General features: G+C 45.2%; 1 pseudogene; it reads left to right on the top strand.

Annotated features, from left to right (window-relative positions):
• Positions 1 to 519: 519 nt before the first annotated feature.
• LOC119360458 lies at positions 520 to 3,885 on the top strand (annotated as a pseudogene).
• The last annotated feature ends 10,398 nt before the right edge of the window (positions 3,886 to 14,283 follow it).

Raw genomic sequence — 14,283 nt, 5'->3', positions numbered from 1 at the left:
GTGACGAAAAACGAGCAACCATATTCAAAATTAGTATTAGGGTGGAAAAGGAATTTGAAATTCGAAATGGGTGCAGCAGCAATGAAGGGGAAAGGAGAAAAGAAGAGAAGGAAATGGATGGGAGAGAAGCTTGAACCCTCCAACCAGCCCAGCGCTTTGTCGCCACGCCCACGCAAGCTAAACCATCCTCTCCACGCCCACGCCGTCGCCGCGGCAACCAAACCAACCACCCAACCCCCGAACCCTCTTCCTATTCGCTCCTCTCCCCCCACCGCCTCGAATCCGCCCTCCCCATCGGCGCCGCGCCGCCCGAAACCGACGTCCTCCCCGCGCCGCGCCTCCGCGTCGACGGGCCCAACCTCTCCCCCTCCGGCATTCCGAAGCGGGCCGCGGCTTCTTCCCCTTCCCCGCTCCCGTACGTCCTCCCTCCTCCGTCCCACCATGAGCAACGCTGGCTCCGCCCCGTCGAAGGGAGGCAGCGGGCGAGGGGCCGCGAGGGGGCGTCGTCCGACCGACGACATGGACGAGGCGCTCGCTCGCGGCGTGGTGCTCGCGGACGCGCCGGGCTCACCGCCGGCGACCGGTGTCGGCGTCAACGATCCAGGAGCGGCCGCGAGGGCTCTTCGTCGAGACGAGGACGAGGGGGAGGCTCTGGCCCGCGACCAGGTGCTCGCGAACGCGCCGCCCTCGCCGTCCGCAGCCCTGGTCGCCGCGAGGAACCCAGGAGCGGCTGGGAGTCGTCGTCGTCAAAACGGCGCCGCTGCGGACGACGAGGTGCTCGCCGAGGCGCACGCGCAGGCTTCGTCGTCTGCGACCCAGATCATCCTCAACAGCCAAGCGGGCGCCGCGAAGACACTGGTCCATGAGCACGACGAGGTGCTCGCCGAGGCGCAGCTCACCAAGGCTGACGCGCTCGCCGAGCCATCGGCGACCAAGGGCACCACGAGGAAGCAGCGGGCCAAGATCCGCCAAGAGGGCGAGGCGACCGCCATCAGGAATGAGTGCCGAGAGATCGCCAAGCTCCTGTACGGCAACGGGGGCATGACCGAGGCGCTGCCACTCGCCGAGGCGCTCGTCGCCGCCCACCCGCGGTCCACGGTGGCTCTCAATTTGGCAGGTGATCTTCATAGCCAGACGAGTTCAGAGCTGTTCGAGACGGGGTCCAAGACTGATGATGAGGATGTGCTGCGCCAGTCGCGCGATCATTCAGTTCTGGCCCTGGCCTACTTCACCGAAGCCAAGCGGTTTGCGCCACGCTGCATCGTGACTCCTGTCTTCCGAGGGAACGAGCTGATGTGCCTTGCAAAGCTCGGTGAGCTTGAGAAGGAAGTCCTTCCTGAGATTAAGCTCCCCTTCGACACAGATGTTGCGTCCGTTGTGTTTCTTCATGCCAATGGGTTCACTGACCGGATTGCTGACATCCAATCTTAGTTCGTGCATGCCAGTACCATGATTGACCCGGACGGCCCAGCCAGGCATAACATCTGGTATGATATTCGTCGGCGCACCCGCACCCAACACGGGAACAAACGGCGAACCAAGCACGCCAGCCACAGGCTTGAAGGGCTCGAACAGGGCTACCAGCTCATCCACTCGTCGCCCAAGGACAACATTACCAAAGCAAGAGCAGAAGCTTCAGATAAGCTACACGAGATAATGGGATTTGTGTGCGATCAGTTTGTGCCTACTAAAGTGGAGGAGATCTTGCGTAAGGATGTTGCTGGTGATCTTGCTGCTGCAAGAGAGGAGGCAAAGAACTTGGCTGCAACTTATGGCTACTGTGCCCGAGCACGCATGCTAGAAGGTTATGTGGAGTTGAAGCACACTACAACAGTGGGTGGACCACAGTTCAAGGCAATGTTAAGAGAGCTGATCCGGATGGTCCATGAAGCAGCTGCTGCTTTCAAAGGTTCTATCATCATTGCAAAGTTCCTGGCTGAGCTCTACTCTGCACTTGACCAAGATGAGTACGCAATGAGCATTGTGCGAAGAGCCATTCTAGTCCATAACCCTGACGACCCGGGCAGACATGATGTGCCCGTTGGTTGCACCCCAGGGGACTGCTCTGAAGATAGGATTGCCACTGTCCAAGACCAACTGCGTCAGATGCTTACAAGAATTGAAGCTAATGCAAAATGCCATCCAACAGGTAATTGCCTTTCCTCTTCTCTAAAACAGTGTACTGCTCTTGCTAACTAATTGAACTGAATTATCGATTGATTGCCTCTGTTTCCTCAGATCTGTTAAAAAGCGAAGAAGACGTTACTGAAGTTGACAATGGAAGTCCGGTCAACGGAAAGGGGAAGAAGAAGAAAACAGAGAAAAAGCCTGCAGTGCACCATGCATTTAGGTATTCACAGAAGAAAAAGCCACCCAACTCGAGCAGAATACCTGTGTGGGAGGACTGGCTTCGAAAGAACAGAACAACACCTACAGCCCCATCCATCCCTCCGATACATGTAAGGCCATCTCTCGCCGCTTCCTTAAAATCTAGTCCCTCATATGCCTTCTTTATACGTGAGTTCTTATTACTTGGTTAGTTAAACGGTGGTATGAACTAGCCGGACCTGCTAAAATTTGCCATAAAATAAAACTTTGGCAGTGAACACCTAAACTTTCTCAGATGCAATATCTCTATCCTTAGTAATTACAACCAACTTTGAACCTTCAAAACAGTCGTTCCTGTCTCCAGGCAGAATTGACGTTTGCCAAGGTGTGTTCAGTGCAATAACACTCGTCCCTTTGAGATTTCATTTTGTGTGACAACCAATGATACATTTTGAAACAAAGTAGAATGACTGTTTCTTTCTACGAGCAGTGTTATTACAGCCAAATAAGGAAGACCAAAGAGCTAACAATTGTTTCACTAAACCAAAACTGCGTTGATTTTAGTTTCAACAGAAATACTGATCTCAACATTGAAACTAAAATCTGGTGCATGTTGTTCAGTATTACCATTGAAACTAAATGCAGTTTCTGTGACACCCTTCAGATCATAGCTAACATGTCATCATTTTTTCTGATACTGTTCAGTTATGAGTTGCCAACATAGAAGTATCCAACACCTTGTCTTAGACGACACCTTGCTGAAAACAAATAAAACATAAACAACTTGAAATATTTTCCAACATTAATTATGACGATGATTAACCCCAGCAGTTAGAGGCTGGCAGTGTGATCCATAAATCAGGGTACTACCAACCAATCCAATATTGCCATTCAGCTCAGCAAAAGCAGCTAGGGGGATTCGATTGGTTCTTGTGAAGGGTGGAACTGAGAGATAAGGCCAAACAATTCAGTTCTGATTCAAGGCCACATAAAACAGGAACTAGAAATCCTGATCAGGATAACAACGTCTTTGCAAATTTTTGAAGAATAGATTATTATATGCCCATCTCGAATAACAAATACGTGGAAGACTTGTAGCTTTAACTAGAGTACCTCTGCCTCTTTTACCTTTAGATTATTCCGCTAGTATGTTTTAAATGGTTAGTTCTTCACAGATGGTTCAACAGGAGCTTGTGCCAGAGTGTGAGGTGAACCTGTATGTGGAGTACTGCCAAGCACTCGCACAGTGTTCGAAGAAGAATTTCGTATGTCATCTATGCTGTTTTGAGGGACTTTACTGCTCTCGAGTGAAGATAAATGATGTAAGCCTCTTCATAATATTGATTGGTGCATATATTAATTTTTATTTTCTGACTTCTAGCTTTGGTTGAACAGATCAATAATCACTATCGGGACGAGCACAGCTTGAGCCTGGAACAAACTTTCAAGTGCCCTGAGAAACCCTGCAACATCGGGCTTCGCAGCTACGGCGAGTTCCGGAGGCACCACTATTTCGTTCATCGCTTAACACCTGGCTGGTGGAAACCAGAGGACTAGTTCAACTTCAAGGTTACAGGGGAGGGTGGTGTTGGTTTCAAAGATCTATCTGTTTCAGCCCATGTTTTTGTGCCAGTGTAATAAGCATAGTTGCTTGCTGGTGGTGGTCATCCAATTCCAGGGATGAAACATAAAAACTGGAAAATCTTTGACAATGTGCCAAGATGAGGTGCTAGTGCTACCTTCTTATCAATGCGTATGTAGAAGTGGATCGTTGTGTGATGTCCTTGTTTTTCTTTCTTATCTTTTGATCTTTTTCCAGTTTATACTCTGTTGGCTACGGCTGTAAGACTACTTGTTAAATAAAAAGCTGGAACTTTTTTTTTTCCAGATTGCATATGTAGAAGTAAAAAAATGTCATATCTCCTGACCACCTGCAATATCTTTTGAATACCTGTAACATTAACGTGATGCTAAGCACTTGAATTGTGATTTCACACAGCCGCAAGCTACAGGTTGATAACTGAGAGAGAGAGCGCAATTCATGACTTATAACTTTTATTTAGCAAAGTTATACCATCATATCTTTCTGGGCACAAAATTATGTTTGCTGACTGTCCAATACAAATATCGTGTTAACTTCTCTAAATTGGAATAGTCTAGTCCCAGATGCTGAACTTGTAGGATAAATATCGAGTATGGGGTGTCAGCTGGAAGGCGAGACAGATGTGTCTCTGCCTTCCTGAGTGCACCTTAGAGTCGCAGGGTACTGAGACTGCGAATTCTGTCGTTCAACATAATGGTCTGAAGAAAGAAAGAAAATATTACATGCTCATCGTGATTAAACAGCAGGTGTAACAGTTCAGTTCAAACTTTGTAGATTGGATCATCAGGCTTTTGCACTTAGTTAAAGAATTTGTTCTAAAACATTTTTTACTTAACAAATGCACATATCATCAGGGCAAATCCCCAACACATTAAGTAAGATCGTGTCTATATTTTCTTACAGGCTGACTATGCTCATATGCTGCTTTTAGATATATCTATAAGAGATTGACATGCCATTAACAAATGATGTAAGCCTGTCAGTTTTCAACAACAATGATATAGTTTTTCTAGAGAACCTTCAGCAAAGATATAGTCGAGTGATCCGATCTACAAAGCGAGACACGGAGAGTGTAACCTACCATCCCCTTGTAGTTGTGCGCGCGAAGGAAGTAAAGCAATGGGTACATGTCTCCTTGTCGTGGAACAGCTCCGACAACAAGTGCCTGTTCAGATACTGCACACCGTTGCCAGTGGACTTCGACAGCGATGGGCGCGTTGAATGGCTCAAATTCCAGCTCAAGCACAAATTTGTTATCGGTGCTGCAATTTGAACAGAAGAAGCGTTATATGGTAAAACTAAGATAGACTCTTGAATCTTAATATAATTTCACAAAATCACATATACCTTCCACTCGCCAGTTCTTCCTTGAGCTGCAAATACTCAGGGACACTTAACTCCTCAACACCAAGCTCCCTCACATACTCTCCAGACCAGACACCGGGCCTTAGCCTGATGGTGAGAGCAACCCATGGAGGGATGACAATTGCCTCTTGTATGAGAAACCAATAGATCAAGAGCTGAACAAAACTGGAATGACAGTGCAGTGAGTTTTGGTGGTGCAAACATGTGCGCCCCTTAGTAGATCCTCAAAGGAGGTGTCCTTCAGCTTCTCGCGCTCGGCCTCAGGGATTGCGGCATTGTACTCAGCAGTGATCTGATGGGGCTGCAGCATCCACTTTTCTTGGTTAACAAGCCTGAATAATTTATCGCATAACAGCAGGTGGGTCAGATCTATCAACAAACGTTACTCAAACAAAGCGTGGTCACAATTGTAGCACCAAGACAAATGTAAGGAGCGCTAATAAAATGTTCATCTTCTTTATTATAGTATAAATACAACCATCAGTAAGAAGTTACTAAAAGACAAATAGAAGGAGCAGAATATAGAAATACAGGAACAATTTTTGAAACTTCATCATTTGTTCTTTTAAATTTTTAATGGATCTATCACTTTTTTGTTCTCTTCACTCGTTCTCATGTTCCGGCATTCCCGTGATCATTTCACGCTTTGTATGGCCAAACGATGATGGCGGCCGTCACACCGAGAGAGCCGAGCCGGGGAAGGGAGCAGAGACGGAGGAGGAGAGGGGGAACCACCACGTCGGTGGAGGGGGGGAGGCGACGGGGAATAGAAGGATAGCTATTCCCACAAGTAGAGGTGGCTGGGCAGCTGCGTCTGATAGTATCCCTACATTTGTTCTTTCTTCAATAAACACATTGTTTCGTCTGTTTTGTACCTTTTGCTCTGCCATTAGATAGATCCCGGAAGTACTACAATCACTTATTGTTTAATACTTTGTTATGATTTAATTTGATCATAATTTCATTTTAAATTCAGTGGTTATGGCAGCTATGTATCAATATTTATTTATGTAGGTCCTCTGGGGCAGGGCTTAGCAAACGCTGTTGGACTAGCACTTGCTGAGAAACACCTAGCTGCTCGTTTCAACAAGCCCGATTTAACTGTCGTGGACCACTACACGTAAATTAGTAAGATCCTCTGGGGCAGGGCTTTTGATCAATGATTTGAATTGATAAATAACATCTCTTTTGTTCTCAAGTTGTTGAAATTTCCATGCACAAAATTTCAGTCACACATTTTTCTTTGTGATAAATTGCAGTCACACATGATAAGGACAAAGGGAAGAAGAGGAAGAGGAAGAAGTAGAAGATCAAATTATGTCAGGCTATTGAGCATCTACACATCAAGCTACAAGATATGGTGAATTGTGGCACATCACTATGTGGCTAGTAGCAAAGCATAGCTCCTCGACAATGACAATAACATCTACACTGACCTCACGCATGACTATCTCGACCATGACTACTGTGCCCTTACTTTTAATAACCTCTCCAAAGGCTATGAGGACTATCACCTTGCCTCAGCTCCTCATGGGCTTCTTTTACAATAATTGCATACGCAATGTACTACTTGTCCCTGCCGCTTCTACTGACACTGTGGGGGATGTCAGTTTTGTTGGATAATGAACAACTGCATTCACAGGAGGGCCAAAGGCCAATACATATACATGTGTATGGTAAAGTGCAAGAGACCCCTTATACATTGGGGATAAACCGAAAAGGGCTATACACATCTAACACCCCCCATCAAACTCATGATGGATCGACAACACTGAGTTTGGAGGGAAGAAAACTATGTTGCGCTCGAGTCTATGCCTTCGTGAAGAAGTCCGCCAACTGTAACTCAGAGGGCACATAGTGAAGAGCGAGAGTCTGATCCTGCACAGCAGCACGCACAAAGTGGGCATCCACACCGATGTGCTTGGTGAGCTCATGCTTCATCGGGTCATGCGCAATACTGATAGCACCAGTACCGTCTGACAATAAGGGAGTCGAGGTAGTAGCAGACACACCAAAATCCTCAAGTAGCCACCGTAACCAGATCACCTCAGCCATCAGCGTAGCCATGGCTCGCAACTCAGCCTCTGTACTCGAGCGAGAAACTGCAGTCTGTTTGTTTGTCTTCCAGGCAATAAGAGAGCCACCAAGAAAGACACAATAAGCAGACAACGAGCGTCGATCAGAGCGATCACTATCCCAGGTAGCATCAGAGTAGGACTGGAGCTCAAGAGAGCTGGAGCGGGGAAAGAAAAGGCGCTGAGAGATCGTGCCACGAAGATATTGTAGAACACGGAGGAGATGACTATAGTGGACAGAGGTGGGGGCTGAAACAAACTAACTCAGAATGTGGACAGGATAGGAGATGTGAGGACGCGTAACAGCAAGATAGACAAGACTGTCAACAAGGTGACTATAGCGAGTGGGATTAGAAAGAGGGTCACCATCAGAGGCACGAAGCTGAACGTTAAGCTGTTGGAAATATGCCCTAGAGGCAATAATAAGTTGGTTATTATTATATTTCCTTGTTCATGGTAATCTTTTATTATCCATGTTATAATTGTATTGATAGGAAACTCAGATACATGTGTGGGTACATGGATAACACCATGTCCCTAGTAAGCCAATAGTGAACTAGCTCGTTGATCAACAGATGGTCACGGTTTCCTGACCATGGACATTGGATGTCGTTGATAACGGGATCACATCATTAGGAGAATGATGTGATGGACAAGACCCAATCCTAAGCCTAGCACAAAGATCGTAGTTCGTATGCTAAAGCTTTTCTAATGTCAAGTATCATTTCCTTAGACCATGAGATTGTGCAACTCCCGGATACAGTAAGAATGCTTTGGGTGTACCAAACGTCACAACGTAACTGGGTGGCTATAAAGGTGCACTACAGGTATCTTCGAAAGTGTCTGTTGGGTTGGCACGAATCGAGACTGGGATTTGTCACTCCGGTTAACGGAGAAGTATCTCTGGGCCCACTCGGTAGGACATCATCATAATGTGCACAATGTGACCAAGGGGTTGATCACGGGATGATGTGTTACGGAACGAGTAAAGAGACTTGCCGGTAACGAGATTGAACAAGGTATCGGGATACCGACGATCGAATCTCGGGCAAGTACAATACCGCTAGACAAAGGGAATTGTATACGGGATCGATTGAGTCCTTGACATCGTGGTTCATCCGATGAGATCATCGTGGAACATGTGGGAGCCAACATGGGTATCCAGATCCCGCTGTTGGTTATTGACCGGAGAACATCTCGGTCATGTCTGCATGGTTCCCGAATCCGTAGGGTCTACACACTCAAAGTTCGATGACGCTAGGGTTATAAAGGAAGTTTGTATGTGGTTACCGAATGTTGTTTGGAGTCCCGGATGTGATTCCGGACATCACGAGGAGTTCCGGAATGGTCCGGAGGTAAAGATTTATATATGGGAAGTCCTGTTTTGGTCACCGGAAAAGTTTCGGGTATTATTGGTAACGTACCGGGACCACCGGGAGGGTCCCGGGGGTCCACCAAGTGGGGCCACCATCCCCGGAGGGCTGCATGGGCTAAGTGTGGGAGGGGACCAGCCCCAGGTGGGCTGGTGCGCCCCCCCACAAGGCCCAAGGCGCAGGGAAGAGTGGGAAGGGGGCAAACCCTAGGGCAGATGGGCCCTAAGGCCCACCCAGGTGCGCCTCCCCTCTCTCCCCTTCTGGACGCCACCCAGATGGGATCTGGGGGCTGCCACCACCCCTGGGGAGGGAACCCTAGAGGGGGCGCAGTCCCCTCCCCTTCCCCTATAAATAGTTGAGGTGTAGGGGCTGCCCAAAACATGAGTTTCTCTCCCTCTTGGCGCAGCCCTACCTCTCTCCCTTCTCCTCTCCCGCGGTGCTACGTTCAAGGCAATGTTAAGAGAGCTGATCCGGATGGTCCATGAAGCAGCTGCTGCTTTCAAAGGTTCTATCATCATTGCAAAGTTCCTGGCTGAGCTCTACTCTGCACTTGACCAAGATGAGTACGCAATGAGCATTGTGCGAAGAGCCATTCTAGTCCATAACCCTGACGACCCGGGCAGACATGATGTGCCCGTTGGTTGCACCCCAGGGGACTGCTCTGAAGATAGGATTGCCACTGTCCAAGACCAACTGCGTCAGATGCTTACAAGAATTGAAGCTAATGCAAAATGCCATCCAACAGGTAATTGCCTTTCCTCTTCTCTAAAACAGTGTACTGCTCTTGCTAACTAATTGAACTGAATTATCGATTGATTGCCTCTGTTTCCTCAGATCTGTTAAAAAGCGAAGAAGACGTTACTGAAGTTGACAATGGAAGTCCGGTCAACGGAAAGGGGAAGAAGAAGAAAACAGAGAAAAAGCCTGCAGTGCACCATGCATTTAGGTATTCACAGAAGAAAAAGCCACCCAACTCGAGCAGAATACCTGTGTGGGAGGACTGGCTTCGAAAGAACAGAACAACACCTACAGCCCCATCCATCCCTCCGATACATGTAAGGCCATCTCTCGCCGCTTCCTTAAAATCTAGTCCCTCATATGCCTTCTTTATACGTGAGTTCTTATTACTTGGTTAGTTAAACGGTGGTATGAACTAGCCGGACCTGCTAAAATTTGCCATAAAATAAAACTTTGGCAGTGAACACCTAAACTTTCTCAGATGCAATATCTCTATCCTTAGTAATTACAACCAACTTTGAACCTTCAAAACAGTCGTTCCTGTCTCCAGGCAGAATTGACGTTTGCCAAGGTGTGTTCAGTGCAATAACACTCGTCCCTTTGAGATTTCATTTTGTGTGACAACCAATGATACATTTTGAAACAAAGTAGAATGACTGTTTCTTTCTACGAGCAGTGTTATTACAGCCAAATAAGGAAGACCAAAGAGCTAACAATTGTTTCACTAAACCAAAACTGCGTTGATTTTAGTTTCAACAGAAATACTGATCTCAACATTGAAACTAAAATCTGGTGCATGTTGTTCAGTATTACCATTGAAACTAAATGCAGTTTCTGTGACACCCTTCAGATCATAGCTAACATGTCATCATTTTTTCTGATACTGTTCAGTTATGAGTTGCCAACATAGAAGTATCCAACACCTTGTCTTAGACGACACCTTGCTGAAAACAAATAAAACATAAACAACTTGAAATATTTTCCAACATTAATTATGACGATGATTAACCCCAGCAGTTAGAGGCTGGCAGTGTGATCCATAAATCAGGGTACTACCAACCAATCCAATATTGCCATTCAGCTCAGCAAAAGCAGCTAGGGGGATTCGATTGGTTCTTGTGAAGGGTGGAACTGAGAGATAAGGCCAAACAATTCAGTTCTGATTCAAGGCCACATAAAACAGGAACTAGAAATCCTGATCAGGATAACAACGTCTTTGCAAATTTTTGAAGAATAGATTATTATATGCCCATCTCGAATAACAAATACGTGGAAGACTTGTAGCTTTAACTAGAGTACCTCTGCCTCTTTTACCTTTAGATTATTCCGCTAGTATGTTTTAAATGGTTAGTTCTTCACAGATGGTTCAACAGGAGCTTGTGCCAGAGTGTGAGGTGAACCTGTATGTGGAGTACTGCCAAGCACTCGCACAGTGTTCGAAGAAGAATTTCGTATGTCATCTATGCTGTTTTGAGGGACTTTACTGCTCTCGAGTGAAGATAAATGATGTAAGCCTCTTCATAATATTGATTGGTGCATATATTAATTTTTATTTTCTGACTTCTAGCTTTGGTTGAACAGATCAATAATCACTATCGGGACGAGCACAGCTTGAGCCTGGAACAAACTTTCAAGTGCCCTGAGAAACCCTGCAACATCGGGCTTCGCAGCTACGGCGAGTTCCGGAGGCACCACTATTTCGTTCATCGCTTAACACCTGGCTGGTGGAAACCAGAGGACTAGTTCAACTTCAAGGTTACAGGGGAGGGTGGTGTTGGTTTCAAAGATCTATCTGTTTCAGCCCATGTTTTTGTGCCAGTGTAATAAGCATAGTTGCTTGCTGGTGGTGGTCATCCAATTCCAGGGATGAAACATAAAAACTGGAAAATCTTTGACAATGTGCCAAGATGAGGTGCTAGTGCTACCTTCTTATCAATGCGTATGTAGAAGTGGATCGTTGTGTGATGTCCTTGTTTTTCTTTCTTATCTTTTGATCTTTTTCCAGTTTATACTCTGTTGGCTACGGCTGTAAGACTACTTGTTAAATAAAAAGCTGGAACTTTTTTTTTTCCAGATTGCATATGTAGAAGTAAAAAAATGTCATATCTCCTGACCACCTGCAATATCTTTTGAATACCTGTAACATTAACGTGATGCTAAGCACTTGAATTGTGATTTCACACAGCCGCAAGCTACAGGTTGATAACTGAGAGAGAGAGCGCAATTCATGACTTATAACTTTTATTTAGCAAAGTTATACCATCATATCTTTCTGGGCACAAAATTATGTTTGCTGACTGTCCAATACAAATATCGTGTTAACTTCTCTAAATTGGAATAGTCTAGTCCCAGATGCTGAACTTGTAGGATAAATATCGAGTATGGGGTGTCAGCTGGAAGGCGAGACAGATGTGTCTCTGCCTTCCTGAGTGCACCTTAGAGTCGCAGGGTACTGAGACTGCGAATTCTGTCGTTCAACATAATGGTCTGAAGAAAGAAAGAAAATATTACATGCTCATCGTGATTAAACAGCAGGTGTAACAGTTCAGTTCAAACTTTGTAGATTGGATCATCAGGCTTTTGCACTTAGTTAAAGAATTTGTTCTAAAACATTTTTTACTTAACAAATGCACATATCATCAGGGCAAATCCCCAACACATTAAGTAAGATCGTGTCTATATTTTCTTACAGGCTGACTATGCTCATATGCTGCTTTTAGATATATCTATAAGAGATTGACATGCCATTAACAAATGATGTAAGCCTGTCAGTTTTCAACAACAATGATATAGTTTTTCTAGAGAACCTTCAGCAAAGATATAGTCGAGTGATCCGATCTACAAAGCGAGACACTGGAGAGTGTAACCTACCATCCCCTTGTAGTTGTGCGCGCGAAGGAAGTAAAGTAATGGGTACATGCTCTCCTTGTCGTGGAACAGCTCCGACAACAAGTGCCTGTTCAGATACTGCACACCGTTGCCAGTGGACTTCGACAGCGATGGGCGCGTTGAATGGCTCAAAGTCCAGCTCAAGCACAAATTTGTTATCGGTGCTGCAATTTGAACAGAAGAAGCGTTATATGGTAAAACTAAGGTAGACTCTTGAATCTTAATATAATTTCACAAAATCACATATACCTTCCACTCGCCAGTTCTTCCTTGAGCTGCAAATACTCAGGGACACTTAACTCCTCAACACCAAGCTCCCTCACATACTCTCCAGACCAGACACCGGGCCTTAGCCTGATGGTGAGAGCAACCCATGGAGGGATGACAATTGCCTCTTGTATGAGAAACCAACAGATCAAGAGCTGAACATCACTGGAATGACAGTGCAGTGAGTTTTGGTGGTGCAAACATGTGCGCCCCTTAGTAGATCCTCAAAGGAGGTGTCCTTCAGCTTCTCGCGCTCGGCCTCAGGGATTGCGGCATTGTACTCAGCAGTGATCTGATGGGGCTGCAGCATCCACTTTTCTTGGTTAACAAGCCTGAATAATTTATCGCATAACAGCAGGTGTAAGCTGCTAGAGCTTCATGATGAACTATAACAAATCAGGGATAGATATGATGATCCTTGAGATATTCACGATGTTTGACACCGCGAAAGTAGAAATCAAGAAGGAGCATCAATTGTTGATGGTTAGTGAAACCACTAGTTTCAAGAAGGGCGAGGGAAAGAAGGGGCACTTCATGAAACGACAAATCAGTTGCTGCTCCAGTGAAGAAACCCAAGGTTGAACCCAAACCCGAGACTAAGTGCTTCTGTAATAAGGGGAACAGCCACTGGAGCAGAATTACCCTAGATACTTGGTAGATAAGAAGGCTGGCAAGGTCGATAGAAGTATGTTGGATATACATTATGTTAATGTGTACTTTACTAGTACTCCTAGTAGCACCAGGGTATTAGATACCAGTTCGGTTGCTAAGTGTTAGTAACTCGAAATAAAAGCTATGGAATAAACGGAGTCTAGCTAAAGGTGAGCTGACGATATGTGTTGGAAGTATTTCCAAGGTTGATGTGATCAAGCATCACACGCTCCCTCTACCATCGAGATTAGTGTTAAACCTAAATAATTGTTATTTGGTGTTTGCGTTGAGCATAGGCATGATTGGATTATGTCTATTGCAATACGATTATTCATTTAAGGTCAACAAGCCTGAATAATTTACTCTGTTTATTTGAATAATACCTTAAATGGTCTTACACCTAAAAGGAATGGTTTATTGAATCTCGATCATAGTGATACACATTTTCATGCCAAAAGATATAAGATAGTAATGATAGTACCACTTACTTGTGGCACTGCGATGTAAGTCATATTGGTGTAAAACACATGAAGAAGCTCCATGTTGATGGATCTTTGGACTCACTCGTTTTTGAAAAGTTTGAGACATGCAAACCATGTCTATTGGTATATACACATGAAGAAACTCCATGCAGATGGATCGTTTGGGCTCACTTGATTTTGAATCACTTGAGACATGCAAATCATACCACATAGGCAAGATGACTGAAAAGCCTCGTTTTCAGTAAGATGGAACAAGATAGCAACTTGTTGGAAGTAACACATTTTGATGTGTGCAGTCCAATGAGTGCTAAGGCATGCAGTGAATATCGTTATGTTCTTAATTCACGGATGATTTAAGTAGATACTGAGTATATTTACTTGATGAAAGACAAGTCTGAATTATTGAATGGTTCAAGTAATTTCAGAGTGAAGTTGAAGATCATTGTGACAAGAGGATAAAATGTCTATGATATGATCATAGAGATGAGTATCTGAGTTACGAGCTTTGGCAC

The sequence above is a fragment of the Triticum dicoccoides genome, chromosome 2B (assembly GCF_002162155.2).
Source record: "Triticum dicoccoides isolate Atlit2015 ecotype Zavitan chromosome 2B, WEW_v2.0, whole genome shotgun sequence".
Lineage (NCBI taxonomy): Eukaryota > Viridiplantae > Streptophyta > Magnoliopsida > Poales > Poaceae > Triticum > Triticum dicoccoides.
This window is presented reverse-complemented; position numbering and strand designations above follow the sequence as displayed.